The 15,520-nt window shown below is 52.9% G+C and overlaps 1 protein-coding gene across 1 annotated transcript in view; it reads left to right on the forward strand.

Moving 5' to 3' along the window:
- Window positions 1–15,520, forward strand: part of ADCY1 (adenylate cyclase 1) — a 113,118-nt gene that overhangs the window by 16,653 nt on the left and 80,945 nt on the right. The gene's annotated exons all lie outside the window — the stretch shown is intronic.

A 15,520-nucleotide genomic window follows, 5' to 3' on the forward strand; every position in this document is an offset into this window, starting at 1 on the left:
GATAAGTAGCTGTGCGTATGTGCACATGTGTGTGTGTCACCTGCGTGGACACATGCATTTGTCCGTGTGCACGTGGATGTGGATGTGTGGAGCATGGGGCAAGCGTATGTGTGTATATGTGTCTGTGTGTGTACACACGTGTGTGGGTTTGTATTCGTGTGGACTGTGTGTGCATGCCTAGGTTTCTGTACACGCATGTGCATGTGTGTATTGTGGGGACGTGTACATGTGCATGCATCCGTGTGGGTGTGTGCATGTGTGTATATGTGTGCACATAAATGTGCACACAAGTGTATAAGTGTGTACGTGTGTGTATGTGTGCAAACACATGGATGTGTATGAGTGTGTGCACACGTGTATATTTGTGTATATTTGTGTCTGCACGTGTGCGTACACATGTATATGTGGATGTGAGTATAATTGTGTATGTGTATAACTGTACATGTGTGTATGCGTGTACACATGCAGATGTGAGTATAAGTGTGCATGTGTGTATGCACATGCATGTGTGTGTGCGTGTGTTTGTGTATGCACATGGGTGTGTGCATATGTGTGTGTGGAAGTGTGCATGTGCGTGCAGGGCTGTGAGTGTCTAAGTGTGTGTGTACACATGCACGCATGCACGCACGCACACGTGTGTATGATTGTGCATCCTCGGGGGCTGTGCCCTGAGCATTTCTCCAGGCGGGCGTTGCCCCCACCCGCAGACAGTCTCTTGACCACTTCCAAGACGCTTGAGCACAGTGTTGTCGCCCCCATGGGGTCCCGGAGTGGCCCCTTCCAGGCTCCTGATGTCCTGGAAAAAGTGCCGTTTTGGGTCGTTCTGTGTGTTTCTAACCTTTGCTTTTCCTCCTGTTTTCTCTCTGTTCTCTTATATCTCCCTCTGCTTGCTCTGTGTTTGTCTATTTTCATTTCTTCCCGTCCATTTGCTGCCTTTCCCGGAGACCACCTGAGGGTCTCCTCATGCCGGTGCACCCCCGGAGGTCAGGGGGGCCATGTGTGTTGTGGTAGCGGTGGCCTCGGTGTGGGCTGCGTGTGCAGAAGACTCCCAGGCGCATGCTCCCCCGACGCCCACGGCCCCAGCCCCGGGAGTCAGCGGTCACACGCATTCCTGATGCCACGCGGCGGCTGTGTGGGCACTCACGAGGGTCCGAAGTGGCCGTGCCAGCAAGGGCGCGTGTTCTCATCCCATGGAGGAGGGAGCCCAATGGAGGCTCAGGGCTGACGTTCATTCGGCAGGGAATCTGCAGGATGGTGAATGTCACCCAGTCCCGCCAGCCCAGCGAGTGCTCTGTACTCTCCGGGTCTGGTCTTCGTGAGTGTTCTTTCCCCACGTCATTGTCGTTCTGGTGTCTGTATGATTTTATTTTCTTCATCTTCCCGTGGAGGGTTCTGCCACTGCCTTCAGGCAGCCGCTGCTTCTGCGCTACGTGTGCATGTGCACGTGTGTGACTGTCCGTTCCCAGCACAGTGAGACACTGTTTGTTGCTGTTGTTGTTTTAAAATTTTTAATGTTTGTTTATTTTTGAGAGAGAGAGAGACAGACAGAGATAGAGCGTGAGCAGGGGAGGGGCAGAGAGAGAGGGAGACACAGCATCCGAAGCAGGCTCCAGGCTCCAAGCTGTCAGCGCAGAGCCCGACGCGGGGCTTGAACTCATGGATCGCGAGATCGTGACCTGAGCTCAAGTCAGATGCTCAACGGACTGAGCCCCCAGGCGCCCCTAATACTGTTTTAAAAATATCATTCCCCATGAGCGTCTTTGTTCACAGAGACTTGGTTCCCTCAGTTACATTGTTGGGAGGGCAGATACGACCACGTTTTTCTCCCTGGGTCTGGAGCTGTTGTGCAAATACTGTTGTGCTCTATTTTATCTTTGTAGGTTACACCCAACGGCACTTAGCAGTGGCTCTCTGGGCAGGCCCTGGCGACCTGCCAGAAATGCAGATTCCCAGGCCGGAGGTCCCTGGGTGGGAGGCCTCGGCCCCAGATTCTGGTGCGCGTCCCCGGTGTTGAGTCTGGTCCTTCACACCCCACTGTCTGTTAGGACGTGGCCCCTCCTGGCCGCTCACTGATGTGGATGCCACTTTCCTGCATGTGCCGTTTGAATTTCTCTGTGGTGTGTGTCCCTGTGTGTGTGGACCAGCCGCTCACTGTGGAGAGGCTGACGTTCCTTCGGGAGGGGCCCCATGTCCCCAGGTGTGTTCCCCTTGCCTCACACTTCTTTGTGTAAAAATTCAGTCGTTCCTATTTTCAGATGCATCGGTCATTTCCCTTGGTGGTTTCGTCTGGTGCTTTCGGAACAGGAGGGTGAGAGAGGACAGGTTGTTTCCATGCATCCCTGGCTGTCCCAAGAGTGGGCGAGCCGGACTGTGACTGGCCATGCCTTTCCTGATGGAGCCCGTGGATCGGGTCTGTCACCCAGCAGTGGCTCCCTAGGTGGCCTTGTGACCTGTACTCAGGGTCATGGCCTTCTTCCGGCTGGCCCGGCTGGTTTTAGCTCACAAAGCCCTGTCTGTGGGACAGCAGAGGGGGAGTGCCTCTCAGCGGCTCTCACGTATCTTCAGGCACTTGGGGCATCACCACTGCCTAGGGATCCCCACCTGGCAGGCCCAGGACAGCTGAGAGGTGGCCCAAAGTCCCACGGTTACAGGTGAGGGATGCCCCCACCATGTGTCCTGGGCGTGGTTTGTCTGTGTTTTCATGTTGCAACTTAATTAGTCCAACTTAATAGCAGCTTCTAGGGTGTTCTCCAGACCCTGAGCCAGTAAGACGGTGCCCTGGGTGATGTGGGAGGACGGGATGTTGGCAGATGCATCCTGGTTGTGGGAGGGGGTGCTGGGGACACACCCTGATTCTGGAAAGGGGGTCCCAGAGTTCTGGGCGGGGCCGCCGGGGCGTCCGGCTCTGGAACAGCCACTGGTGCAGCCTGCCTGCTGGCTTCTGTGGGAGGCAAGGTTGCTGGCGGGGGCAGGAATGGGGTCCTGGGTGGGGCGAATGGGGACGAGCAGAGGCAGAGAAACCCAGTGCGCGTGGTGGTCGAGGGGACTCGCTTATTTGTTGTGGCCTCAGCTGGGAGGACACGGGAGAAGAGGGAGGGAGCCGTGGAAGGTGTGTGACCAAGTGCGGGACTCTGACAGTGCCTGCAGGCAGGAGGCGTGGTTAGACGCACGTTTGGGGTGAAGGCAGAGGGGAGAACTGGGGGTGGGGGCGGGGCACAAGTGTGTACCCAGGAGTCCCCTGGCTGGAGGCTTCTTGACAGGAGAGGGCAGGGCCCAGAGCAGGCCTTTCACCTCCTGGGGCTGTGCCTGTAGGATGGGCCTGGCTTGTGTGAACACCTGGCCTGCGGGCTTGCAGGAGGGGAAGGGAGGGGAGGGGAGGGGAGAGTGAGGGCCCTGCTCTGAAATGCAAACACCCTGCCTTAGAACCCGTGTCTGTCCAGCAGCCGGGCTGTGTTGTTCTGGGCAGGACCTGTTGGCTGCACTGCTTTGCTCCGGAGTCAGGGGCTGGCGGGCCCTGTCCGCTGTTTGCAGATCCGACACCATGTAGATCAGTTCCTCTTCGGTGCAGGTGGCGGGGTGTCCGGTGCCTGGAACCACCCCCCTGGAAGGGGGTGCTCATCCCTCCCCTCCCCTTGTGGCTTAGAACTGACAGCTTCTGTGTGTGGAGGTAAATCTAGAGGAAAGTACAACCACTGTGGCTGGAAACCCTGAGTTGTTAACCTGGCGTTCTGCTCCTGCCCCAGCGTCTTGAAGCTGGGACTGTTGGAACAGCTCTGTAGCCCTTCCTGGGGCAGCCCCTGGAGACACGGTGTGGGAGAGGGTGGGCGGCAGCCGTCTGCTGCATGGACGCTTACTCAACTTCTGGAAGGCTCTCTGCCGTACTTGGAAACAGCTATGTGTGTTGTCCGTGTCTCCGAGGAGGACTGCTTTGGGAAGGACTTGGGGGTGCGGAGACCCCCCCCCCTTCCCACCAGATCAGCTCCTGCGCAGGGTCGTGGCCGAGTCCCAGGAGGCGGTGATCCACTGAGCTCACTGAGGGCAGTGGAGGCCGACATCCAGGACCCAGGACCTCCCCCCGCCCCCCCCCACCGAAACCAGCCACATTCCCTGTTTCCAGCCCCACGTGTCCCGAGCCACGGCTCAGCAGAAGGTTTGGGTGCACAGATCCCCAAGTTCAAAGACTGAAAGGATGCATTGGGTCTTTTAACAAGGGTCTTCTGCCTTCAGAAAAAAACGTCCAAAGTTGGGTCTTTGAACTAGGAAAGCCGAGGAACACGAAGAAGGGCCTCGGGGACAGTTAAGTGGCTGCAGATGAAGCCAGGTTAAAAATAGATGCGAGGGACATACTCAGGGTGAGTAGACGCCAGGATATCTGAAAACCTGGACGAAACGCACAAGTTCCCAGAAGGGTCTCTGCTATGGAAACTGATTCGAGAAGGAAAACAAGGATTTGGGAAGCCCATGGCCACTAAAATGTGTTGATGTGGCATCAGAAGTAAGACGTCAGGCTGCAAGCCCCATGTGAGAGCTGACCGGGCGTGCGGAGAAGGCACCATTCCAGCCCTGATTGTCCGGGTCAGCACGGGACAGTCCTCCTGAGTCTCAACACACAGGGCATACACACACGCGGGGGCGGCCCTGGTTCCCAGCACCGTGTTCACGGATGTGGCTGCCTGGATGCCTTTTGTCTCCTGGAGCCCAGTGGGGAGTGGGTTTCGTCTGGACCCCTTGGCACATCAGTGTGCAGTGCGTGGGGTTGAGGCCGGCCAGGGACCAACACTGCCCTGTGTGTTGTCCCCATGACTGCCCAGATACCGGGGAAGCAGAGCCTGGGCCACAGCGCTCCTCCCTGACCCCACACAGCGCTCCTCCCTGGACCCCCCATAGCAGAGCCCAGGCCATGGTGCTCCTCCCTGACCGCACCCCCACCCCCGCTGCCCCGCAGCAGAGCCTAGGCCACGGTGCTCCTCCCTGGGCCCCCCAGCAGAATCCAGTCGGGCCCCCCAGCAGAGCCCGGGCCATGGCACTCCTCCCTGGGACCCCCTAGCAGAGCTCGGGCCACAGCACTCCACCCCAGGTCCTCCAACACCCTTGGCTCAGGCCGGCGGCACCAGACCTTCTGACTTGGGCAATGCTGCAGGGGCAGCAAAGGACACCCCCATTCCCCCTGCCGGCAGCCAGCTCTGGAAAGCAGACCTGCTCAGCTTTCCTTCCTGCTTTGTGTGTGGGTACCTCGTTGTGGGTGGTCCCATGGGAACAGGGGGCCTCCCTCCTTTCGGCTGGATGCCTCTTTCCACCTGCAGGGAGGCAGGCGCATCCCGCTGAGTTCTCAAAGCCCCTCATGTGGCCTTTTCTCGGTGCACGTGCACACAGAGCAATGCGGCTGTCTCTTCTTATCGGGACAGTTGTCCTGTGAGATTAGGACCCCACCCTTAGACCTCATTAAGCCTCCTCAAAGCCCCTTCCCCAAATACAGTCACGTGGGGGTTAGGACTTTGACACGCGGGTGTTGAGGGGACACCCTTCAGACCGTGGCATCTGCTGCGTCCGTGTGGAAGTCAGGTGCGTGATTTGACAGTGGGGAGAAGCAGGCTGGGCAGCCCTCCTGGGCTTCTCCCCTTTCTGTTCTGTGTCCTGTGAGGTGGGAGGCCCAGTGGGCACCAGGACCAGGTTCTGGGCCTCGTGAGTGGGTCGCTGACCATCCCGGGCTGCTCATCTGCCAGCTCAGGTGGCCCTGGTTACTGGCCTGATTAGGATACATTTATAATAAAAGGGGGTTCTCCGGGTGGGTCTGACCTCCTCACCCAAGTCCTTTGGAAGATGGGTGTTTCCTCTGGCTGGGGTGAGGGGACCTCCGAGGGGCTCTGGGCAGGGGGAGCCCTGGGGGGCCTTGAGATGGAGGGGCCGCGTCCAGGAACCAGCGGCCGCGGTGCCGAGAGCAGACCCGGCCCACAGCCAGCGGGGAAACACGCTCCTCTGACCAGCAGACCAACCTGGTGGATTCGGGGACACCTGAGTGAGCTTGGGGGGCTCTGCCTCCGAACCCCGGATGGTGCTGTCTGCAGCTGCCTGCCCTGGGCATGGGGGACCACGCAGAGCGGGCCACTCCATGCTGACCACGGTCCCAAGGGAGAAGGTGCCTGGGTTTTAGTTGCTGCGTCTGTGGGAATCACTGGGGAGGGGCCGAGCTTCCTGCCCCACAGAAGTGTCCCCTCCCCCAGTGTCCTCTGAGGCCACTCGGGGGTCCGTGGGGGTCAGCATGGGCCTGGCCCCCCTCCCTCTGCAGCACATGCTTGATTTCTGCTGGTGCAGCCTCAGAGAGAGGCCCAGCTGGAGGCCCCGGTGCTCAGCCGCATCCAGCCAGGCCCTGCACATGTGTGGACAGGCCCTGGGCTGCTGAGCAGCAGAGGTGGGAGGTTCCTCTACTCTGTGTGTCCTGGGCCTGACAGGGGACGTCGGTCAGTCTCTGGCTGCCTGTCATGCACGACCCCTTTACTCCCCACGCAGCCCCTAGCGTATCGGCTTGGCTGGAAGCACACGCTGGACGCATCTGTCTGTGCTCTTCCTTGTCACGGGGACATGGGGTCGCTACAACCCAGCTGGCATACGAGCATTTCCCACCAACAGGTCAGCTGACCTAGGGCATCCCACGTTGTGAATTGAACTTATGGGTTCATGAGTAAGTTCTAGAGCTGAGGCAGTTATGGATTTCCTGTGTGGGATGGTCATCCATGGCCCCGCACATCTGAATGTCTGGCCCACACCAGGCTCTGGAGACACCGGGACAGCGGGAGCCTGGTGCACTGTGCATGGGACACAGCTCCAGCCAGTCCTGTGGGGTGGGCCGTGTGGAGGAGTGGGGGGTCCACGGGGCGGGCAGCATGGAGAAGGGGAAACACATCATGAAATATTTGTCTGGGGCTTTGAAGGATGTGTAGGAGTTTTCCGGTAGAGTTGGAGAAGCGGGAGCAGTAGATGGGCATTCGGGCAGCAGAGAGAGGGGTCACAGGTGTTTACGAGGTAGGGCAGGCAGGACGTGAGCTGCAGCTCTGTGTCCATTGGCTTGGGGGTGGGGGTCGGGATGGGGTGGGAGGGCTGCCCGACTGGGTGGTGAAGCTCTGAGGTCTGAGGCTGTCACAGCTGGAGAGTGTGGGGACGGGGTGATAGGCCTCTGAAGGTCACCCTGTAGCTCCTAGGTGGCTTCCCCCCTGCCACCCCCCACAGCCCAGCCGGGAAGCCTGTCTCTTGAGACCCCGCCCCGAGATCAGCCTCCTGGCCCTGGGCCCTGAGCACAGAGGCCTCTGCTCCAAGGGCCCTGCTGTTCCCCAAATTGTGTTAAGTCGTGATCCCAAAGTAACGTATGGCTGTTTATAGAGCGCGTATTTGGTTTGTCATCATACCAAGGAAAATGGGCGTTTTTGATTTCCCACCGTGTGAGGAAATGTGTCAACAGGAAACAGCCCCATTTAAGTGATCTGGGATGACCTCTTAAAGATGTCCGGCTAGTTCCCTGCGCCCTTCAGAAGAACTATAGTCATTAATTCACTTTTTTTTTTTTAATTTTTTTTTTTAACGTTTATTTATTTTTGAGATAGAGAGAGACACACAGCATGAACAGGGGAGGGGCAGAGAGAGAGGGAGACATAGAATCGGAAGCAGGCTCCAGGCTCTGAGCCATCAGCCCAGAGCCCGACGCGGAGCTCCAACTCGCAGACCGCAAGATCGTGACCTGAGCTGAAGTCGGATGCTTAACCGACTGAGCCACCCAGGCGCCCCTAATTCACTTTTAATTAAAAAAAAAAAAAAAAAAAAAGCCTTACTGATCTATAGCCTACGTACCATCAATTCAGTTTCCAGTTCGAAACAACAAAACGGCTTTCCCGTATTTAGAGTAACCATCGCGACCATCTAATTTTAGAATACTTTCATCACCCAGAAAGAAACTCGTGCCCCTTGGCTGTGAGTCCCCGCCCCCCTCCCAGACCTAGACACCCCCTGGTCTGTGTCCCGTCTCCCTGGTCTGCCTGTTCTGGATGCTTCTGGCAGATGGGGTCGTACGGTGTGTGGCCTGTGGCACCTGGCTGCCCTCCCCGAGTGTTGGGTCGTCGAGGCGCGTCCGCATTGCAGCGCGTGTTGGAGCCGCTCGGTTCCTCGTGGCTGAGTGGGCTCCTGCCGTGGGGAGGGTCTGCGTCCTGCGGTCTGTCTGCAGTTGGTGGGCGTCCTGGTTGTCCCCATTACAGACTGTGCTGCTGAGAACGCTCCCACGGGAGTGTTGGGAGACGGAAGTCATTTCTCTGGGCTGGATGGCCGGGGTGCAATCGTGGGCTCACGAGCTGAGTGTTGAGCTTGGAGGACCGGCCAGGCTTCCCGGCGGGGCGTTACCATCTTCCGTTCCCACCGGCCATGGACCAGGGTTCTCTTTGTGCCCGGCTTCTGTGTTTTCTCTTGACTGAGCTTTTTAGTTTGAGCTGATCATAGATTCACGTGTAGTTGTGAGAAACCACACAGGCATCCTGGGTAGCCACCACGTTTCCCCACGGCAGGAGGACGAGCCGGTGCAGCCCAGACACAGAACGTTCTGGCGCCATGTGGACCCCCACCTCTCCTCCCCACATCCAGTCTCATGCTGGCAAACACCAGTCTGTTGTCCGTTTCTGTAAATGTGTCATCGCAGGAGTGACTGTATGTGGAATCATACACGTGTAGACTTTCGGGACTGGAGGTCCGGGTTGTTGCTGTATCAGCAGCTCACCCCCTGTATTGTCAGTGGTGTTCCATGGTGTGGATGGACCTCTCAGCTGCTGGAGGACAAATTGATGGTTTCCAGTTTGGGGCTGTCATGGGAAGAGTTGTTGGAATTCCTACAGTTCCTTGTGTGAACGTAAATCTTTGTTGCTGTGGTGTGAACGTCCAGGAGTACCGTTGCTGGGCTGTGTGGCATGTTCTCTGAGAAATTGTGAAGCCGCTTTCCAGAGCGCTCGGATCGCTTTTTACTCCAAGCAAAGCATGAGGGATCCCGTTTCTCTGCGCTCTCGCCGGCAGGTGCTGGTGTCACTGTTTTCTGTTGTAACACTTCTGATAGGTGTGTACTGATGTATCATGGTGACTGTAATTTGCATTTCCCTCGTGGCTGTGATGTTGAACATCTCTTCAGGTGGTTATTTGCCACCTCCGTGTCCTCTTTGGAGAAATGTCTGTTGATGTCTCTGCCCATTTTCTTATTGGATCTATTGATCTATCGATCTATCTATCGTCTATCTACGTATTACTATCTAACTGGAGCTATCATCTATCTATGTAATCTATCTATCTATCTATCTATAATCTATCTGTCTAAGGGAATCAGTCTATTTATCTATCTATCTATCTATCTATGTATCTATCTTTCTATCATCTATCATATCAAGCTATCTATCACATCTGTCATCTGTCATATCAATTTATATTTATCTATCATCTATTATTTATCATATCAATCTGTCATATTTATCTATCACATCTGTCATCCATCTGTCATCTATCATCATAATCATTATCATCCAACTTTTATTCTTAAGCCATGAGAGTTCTTTATATATTATAGAATATATAATATTCTTTGGCAGGTACGTGGTTTGCAAACATTTCCTCCCAGTGTGTAGCTTGTCTTTTAGTCCCTCTTAACAAGTCTTTTGTGGAGCAAATGCTTCTGATTCTGATGAAGTTGGGTTTGTGAACTGACTCTTTTATGCATTGTGCTTTTGGTGTCCAGTCCTAGAACTCTTTGTCTGGCCCTATATCCCAAGGATTTCTCTTAAGTTTTTCTAAAAGTTTGAAAGTTTATATATGTTTTTACATAGAACTGTATGATCTATTTTGAGTTAATATTTGCATAATGTGTGAGTTTTAGATCAAGGTTCATTTTTTTTTTTTGCCTGTGGGTGTCTATTGTCCATCGGTTGAAAATGCTATATGTCTTCCATTGCCATTTTCCCCAGTTTTATTGAGATATAATCAACATAACATCGTATAAGTTTAAAGCATACAACATACATGATATACGTATAGGTCATGAGATGATGACCGCAGTAAGTTTAGTTAGCCTCCTTCACCTACCATAGTTACAGGTTTCTTTTTTCTTGTGATGGGAATTTAAGACCTACTCTCATCAGCTTCCAAGTGTACAATATGGTTAACTACAGTCATCGTTCTGTGTATCACATCCCCAGAACTTACTTATTTTATAACTGGAAATTTGTACTTTTTGACCACCCTGCTCCCTGTGCCCATTTTGCCCACTCCCCCACTCTGGCAACCACCTAGTCTGTTCTTTGCATCTCTGAGCTCAGTTTTTAAAGATTCCACATGTAAGTGAGACTATACAGTGTTTCTCTTTCTCTGACTTACTTCACTTAGCATAATACCCCTTAGGTCCATCCATGTTGTCACAAATGGCAGGATTTCCTTCTATTTATGGTGGAATAATGCTCCATCGTATGCGGGTACCATATTTTCTTTACGCATTCATCCATCGATGGACACTGAAGTTGTTTCCACGTCTTGGCTGTTGTAAATAATGCTGGATTGTATGGTAGTTCTGTACACCTCCTCCACTGAACTGCTTTTCTGCGGTTGTCAAAAATCCGTTGTGTGTATTTGTGTGAGTCTATTTCTTGGGCCTGTGTTGTGTCCCATTGCTCTATGTGTTTATCCTTCCACATGGTCTTGGTTAATGTGGCTGTATAATAAATCTTGAAATCAAGTAGAGTGATTCCTTCCACTTTGCTGTTCTTTTTCAGAAGGATTTTAGTTGTTATTGTTTCTTAGCTTTTCTATATAAGTTTTAGAATAATCTGCCCTATAGCTACTAAAATCTTTGCAGGGATTTTGATAGGATCTGTGTTAAGTGGAGAATTGACATCTTTACTGTATTGAGTCTCCCAGTCCACGAACATGGTATGTCTCCCCATTTATTTGGATCTTCTTTAAGTTCTTTAACCAGTGTTTTGTGGTTCTCAGCATGCAAGTCCTGTACATGTTCTGATATGTTTACCCCTATCAATTCCATTTTTTGAGTGATTGCAAGTAAGATTGTAATTCTTTTTAATGTTTATTTATTTTGAGAGAGAGCATGTGCATACAAGCAGGGGAGGGGGAGAGAGAGAGGAAGAGAGAGAAGCCCAAGCAAGCTCTGTACTGTCAGCATGGAGCCTGATATGGGGCTTGATCCTATGAACTGTGAGATCCTGACCTGAGCTGAAATCGCGAGTCTAATGCTTAACTGACTGAGCCACCCAGGCTCCCTGAGATTGTATTTTTTATATCAATGTCCACGTGGTCATTCTTAGTATGTAGAAATACAACTGCTTTTTGTACGTTGATATTGTATCCTGCAACTATCTACTTTGCTTGTCATCATTCTTTGCTTGTTCTACCAAGTTTTTCTGGGGAGAGGGTATTGTTTTGTTTGTTATTATTTTTGTTCTTTTGATGTTTTACTTTGGTATGGTTTGCAGAGTCCTTCATATTTCTCATATGGACCATCAGGTTATCTGCAAATATTTGTAGTATTATTTCTTCTTTCCAATATTTATGCCTTTTATTTCCTTTTTACCTTGTTTCATGCACTGTACTTTCTAGTGCTATGTGTTGAATAAAAGTGGGAAAAGCAGACATCCTTGGCTTGCTCCTGGTAAAAGCATTTAGGGTTTCACCATTAAGTGTGATATTTGCTATAGGCTTTTTCTGGTGGTTCTTTATCAAGATGAGGAAGTTACCCTCTCTTCCTATTTTTCTGAGTGTTTGTTTCATCAGGAATTGATGTTGAATTTCGTCAAATTCTTTTTCTGAATAAATTGTGATGGGATTAAAACGTTTTTTAAATTTGAGTATAGATCATAATTGCAGCGTAACTACAGTGTGCAACAGCGTATGTACAATGTTACGTTAATTTCTGGTATAGAACATAATGATCTGACATGTGTATGGTTATGCTATGCTCGCCACAAGTGTAGATATGTGACTTTTATTCTATGTATGTTGATATGGTGTATAACATTGATTGATATTTCAATATTGGACTGGTTATGGTGTGTCTCCTGATGAAATTTGGGTCAGTTGTTGGTATGTATTGCTGACATGCTAATATTGTGTTAAGGGTTTTTACTTCCATGTTCTTTAGGGACATTAGTCTGTAGTTTTCTTTTAGTCTTAGTCCGGTTTTGGTGTCAGATAATATTAACTTTCTATAATGAATTGGGATGTGTTTCCTCAGTATAAGGTGATATCTCACTATGGTTTTAATTTGTATTTCCCTGATGATTAATGATGGGCATCTTTTTATGCACCTGTTGGCCATCTATGTGTCTTTTTGGAGAAATGTATAATCAGATTCTCTGCTCATTAAAAATTTTTTTTTAACATTTATTTATTTTTGAGACAGAGACAGACAGAGCGTGAGCATGGGAGGGGCAGAGGGAGAGAGGGAGACACAGAATCCGAAGCTGGCTCCAGGCTCCGAGCTGTCATCACAGAGCCCGATGCGGGGCTTGAACCCACAAACTGTGAGATCATGACCTGAGCCGAGGTCAGATGCTTAACCAGCTGAGCCACCCAGATGCCCCTAAAATTTCCATTTGATTCTCTTCTGCATCTTCTATTTCTTTGCTGGAGGTTTTTTGTTTTTGTTTTTGTTTTTTCATTTTTTCAAGTGTGTTTGTGGTTATTTGTTAAATTATTCTTACAATAGCTGTTTTCAAATGTTGTTAGTTATTCTAACTATTCTGTTAATCTTGGTGCTGTTGTCTGTGGGTTGTTTTCATTCATTTGTTGAGAATGTTCTGGTTCTTGATCAGAACCTGGATGCTGGGGTATTATGTGTGAGAGTCTGGGTCTTTGTTTGGCCCTTGTGTTTTGGCTGGGTTTCCGCGACGTGGCTTGCCAGGGAGGGGCTGCCACCTTGATACTTCAGGAGGGGCTGCACGACGGGCCTCTGTTGGGACTTGTGAGCTCTCGGTCTGCCCCGACTCCAAGCAGCAGGGTGTGCGTGCTCCCAGCCAGAAGGGCCAGGTTCCTGGTACCCTTGTGTGGTTGGTGCCCCCCTCACAGCTGGCGGAGAGTGGAGGTGTGTGCAAGTTTTGGCGGTCTGCCTGGAGTAGGGTGATTGCTGTCTATGGTTTTCTTCTCGTGTGGCCGCCCCCATCCTGGTCCTTTGGCCGGAGAGAGCTGGGTTTTGGGGAGCATGCTGTGATGCCTGCTGGGGGCATTTCTGGGCCACCCCGGCTCCAGCGCTCAGTCTGGGGTACGTGGCAAATGGAGAGACCGAGGCCTCACCTCTGAGCTGCTGCTTGGTCCCCACATCTGTGCCTCCTTCCCTATGCCTTTCAGAGTCTTCTGATGCCTTTCACGTGTGGTGCCCGGGACTTCAGTGCACGTAGCGGGGGTGGGAGTGGTGAGTCTGGAAAGTACTTGTGTGTCTCCTGGAAGCAGGGTCCTCACAACTGTTACGTACATATCGAATGTTTTTAAAAAAGCATACGCGTATTTTAAGTCACATTTTGATAGCCGAGATAAGTGTACCAAAGTTTGTAGGAGGCTGGGATACTTTGTATGATCCGTATTCATAAATTTGTCCCTTTGATTTCTGGCCTCGTATTTTATTTTGCTGCTTAGAATGTATCAGTGTTGTCTGCTTCTGAAGCCGTGTTGTTGCTGCTTGGGGCTTTAGGGCTTCATTTGAGACTGGATGTGGATTTCAGGGAGGATCCGTATGATGTCAGGCAGCGACTTTGTCCCAGGTTTTGCTGTTTTTAACTGGGGATGGGTGCTTGAACTTGCCAGATGGCGTTCTGCTCCCTGTGGGAAAGGTTGTGCGCTCTCCCTCTTGGTTATGTGTGTTGGCTCATTAATCTCGCGGGGGAGCTGGGCTGATGCCTAGCCTTTGGTGGGAAATGCATTTCCTGTGACAATGGCTTATGCAAGCGAGAGCATTCCTGTCCCCTCATATGTAGATTGCAGGGAGGCCCCTTATGGCTAATGTGGCAGAGCTGACCCACGCAGCCCTTACCACCCAGTCTCCTCTGGTAACTGGTCTGCCATTGTTAATATGGGGACCTCATCCTCATTAATCAAGATGGCAGGTAGAGATCCAGCCATCATGCCTATATCCCCAGCAACAGACAGGCTGTCTATAAGGAACATTCCAGAAGCTCTCACGTGGCCATTTGGACCCTATCTCACTGGCCACAGTGGGAGGCTGGATGATGTAGTGTGTATTTCAGGTCGTCAGGCCTAGGTATCAGTAAGGGGCTAGACAGTTGTGCTAGGGGTAGAGAAGGGCTCTGGGGACAGTGGCCGGCTCTACCCTGGCATCTCTCCCAACACCCAGCACCTGGTACCACGTCTTTCCTGTCTCTGCCTTTCCGGGTCCTCCTGTCCCGTTGTAGGTGCAGGTGAGGGACCTGAGCACACCCGGAGGTATGGCAAGTGTGATGGGGAGTGGGGCCCCGCGGCGCTGCAGCCCTTCTCAGAGCACCTGCCGCCGTCCCTGTGATGGGATGGGGTTCGGCTAGGGCCGAACCGACCATCCCAGGGGCAGAGCAGGGATGCTGGGCCACACTGCCGTCCTTTCCAGGGACCCTCGTGCAGGGCATTTGGGGGTAGTGCCCACTGAGTCCCTGGATGTGGCTTGGCCACCCAGGGGGCCCAGGGGTGTGGGGCCCTGTGACGCTGGGCCTTCCCCGGAGAGAATGCGAGCTGCCCTGTGTTCTTGGTGCCTTCCGTGGGTGGCCTTCCGTGGTGTCTGGCTCCTTGTGTTTCCCCGCCTTGTGCCTCGGGGCATCTCCAGAAGCTTCCGGGTGTGCTCATGTTGCTGCTGCTGCTGCCCCTGTGGTGGCCCAAGTGAGCCCCTGCCCGAGCTCCCTCACCTCTCACATGGCCTCACCCCAGCGGCCCCTCAGCTAAGGAAGGGGTCAGCGTCCACCCAGCCAGGCCTTGGTCACACACCCGCTCCCACAGCCCGGGTGGTGGCCTTTTTGTCCCTGGGGCTGTGCTCGCAGGCTCAGCCTGGACACTTCTGTGTCCCCTCCGAGGCCCGTCTCCCCAGGTGACCAATGTCGAGAGTGGCCACGGGCCGCGGCACTGTTGTGATGTCCCTCTTCTGCATCGGAGTCTGTCCAGTCAGCAGCTGTGTGGGTTGGCCTCGGGGTGGTGCTGGGCCTCGCTCAGGACACAGGGCTCGGGCACAGGCTCCAGGGCCAGGACCGTGACAGGCCTCGTTGACACAGGCTTAGCTCCACGCGGGACCTCCTGGCGCCAGGTCTGGCCTTCCCCCTGGAAGTCTACACGGAGACACATTACCTGGGGGGACTTTGCAAGGGCCTGCAGTACTTTTTCCTGGACATGTGCCCTGCTCTGTGGAGTCTGGAGCGAGAGGGGTGAAGCCCTCCCAGCCCCAGAGGTCTGGTGGGCTCTGTGACTGCTGTCACTGCTGCTTCAATGGTCCTCCTGAGGTGGTTGCACGGGACTGTGGCTGCTGCAGTCA

The sequence above is a fragment of the Panthera pardus genome, unplaced genomic scaffold, assembly GCF_024362965.1.
Source record: "Panthera pardus isolate Hobbes unplaced genomic scaffold, ASM2436296v1 HiC_scaffold_8, whole genome shotgun sequence".
NCBI lineage: Eukaryota > Metazoa > Chordata > Mammalia > Carnivora > Felidae > Panthera > Panthera pardus.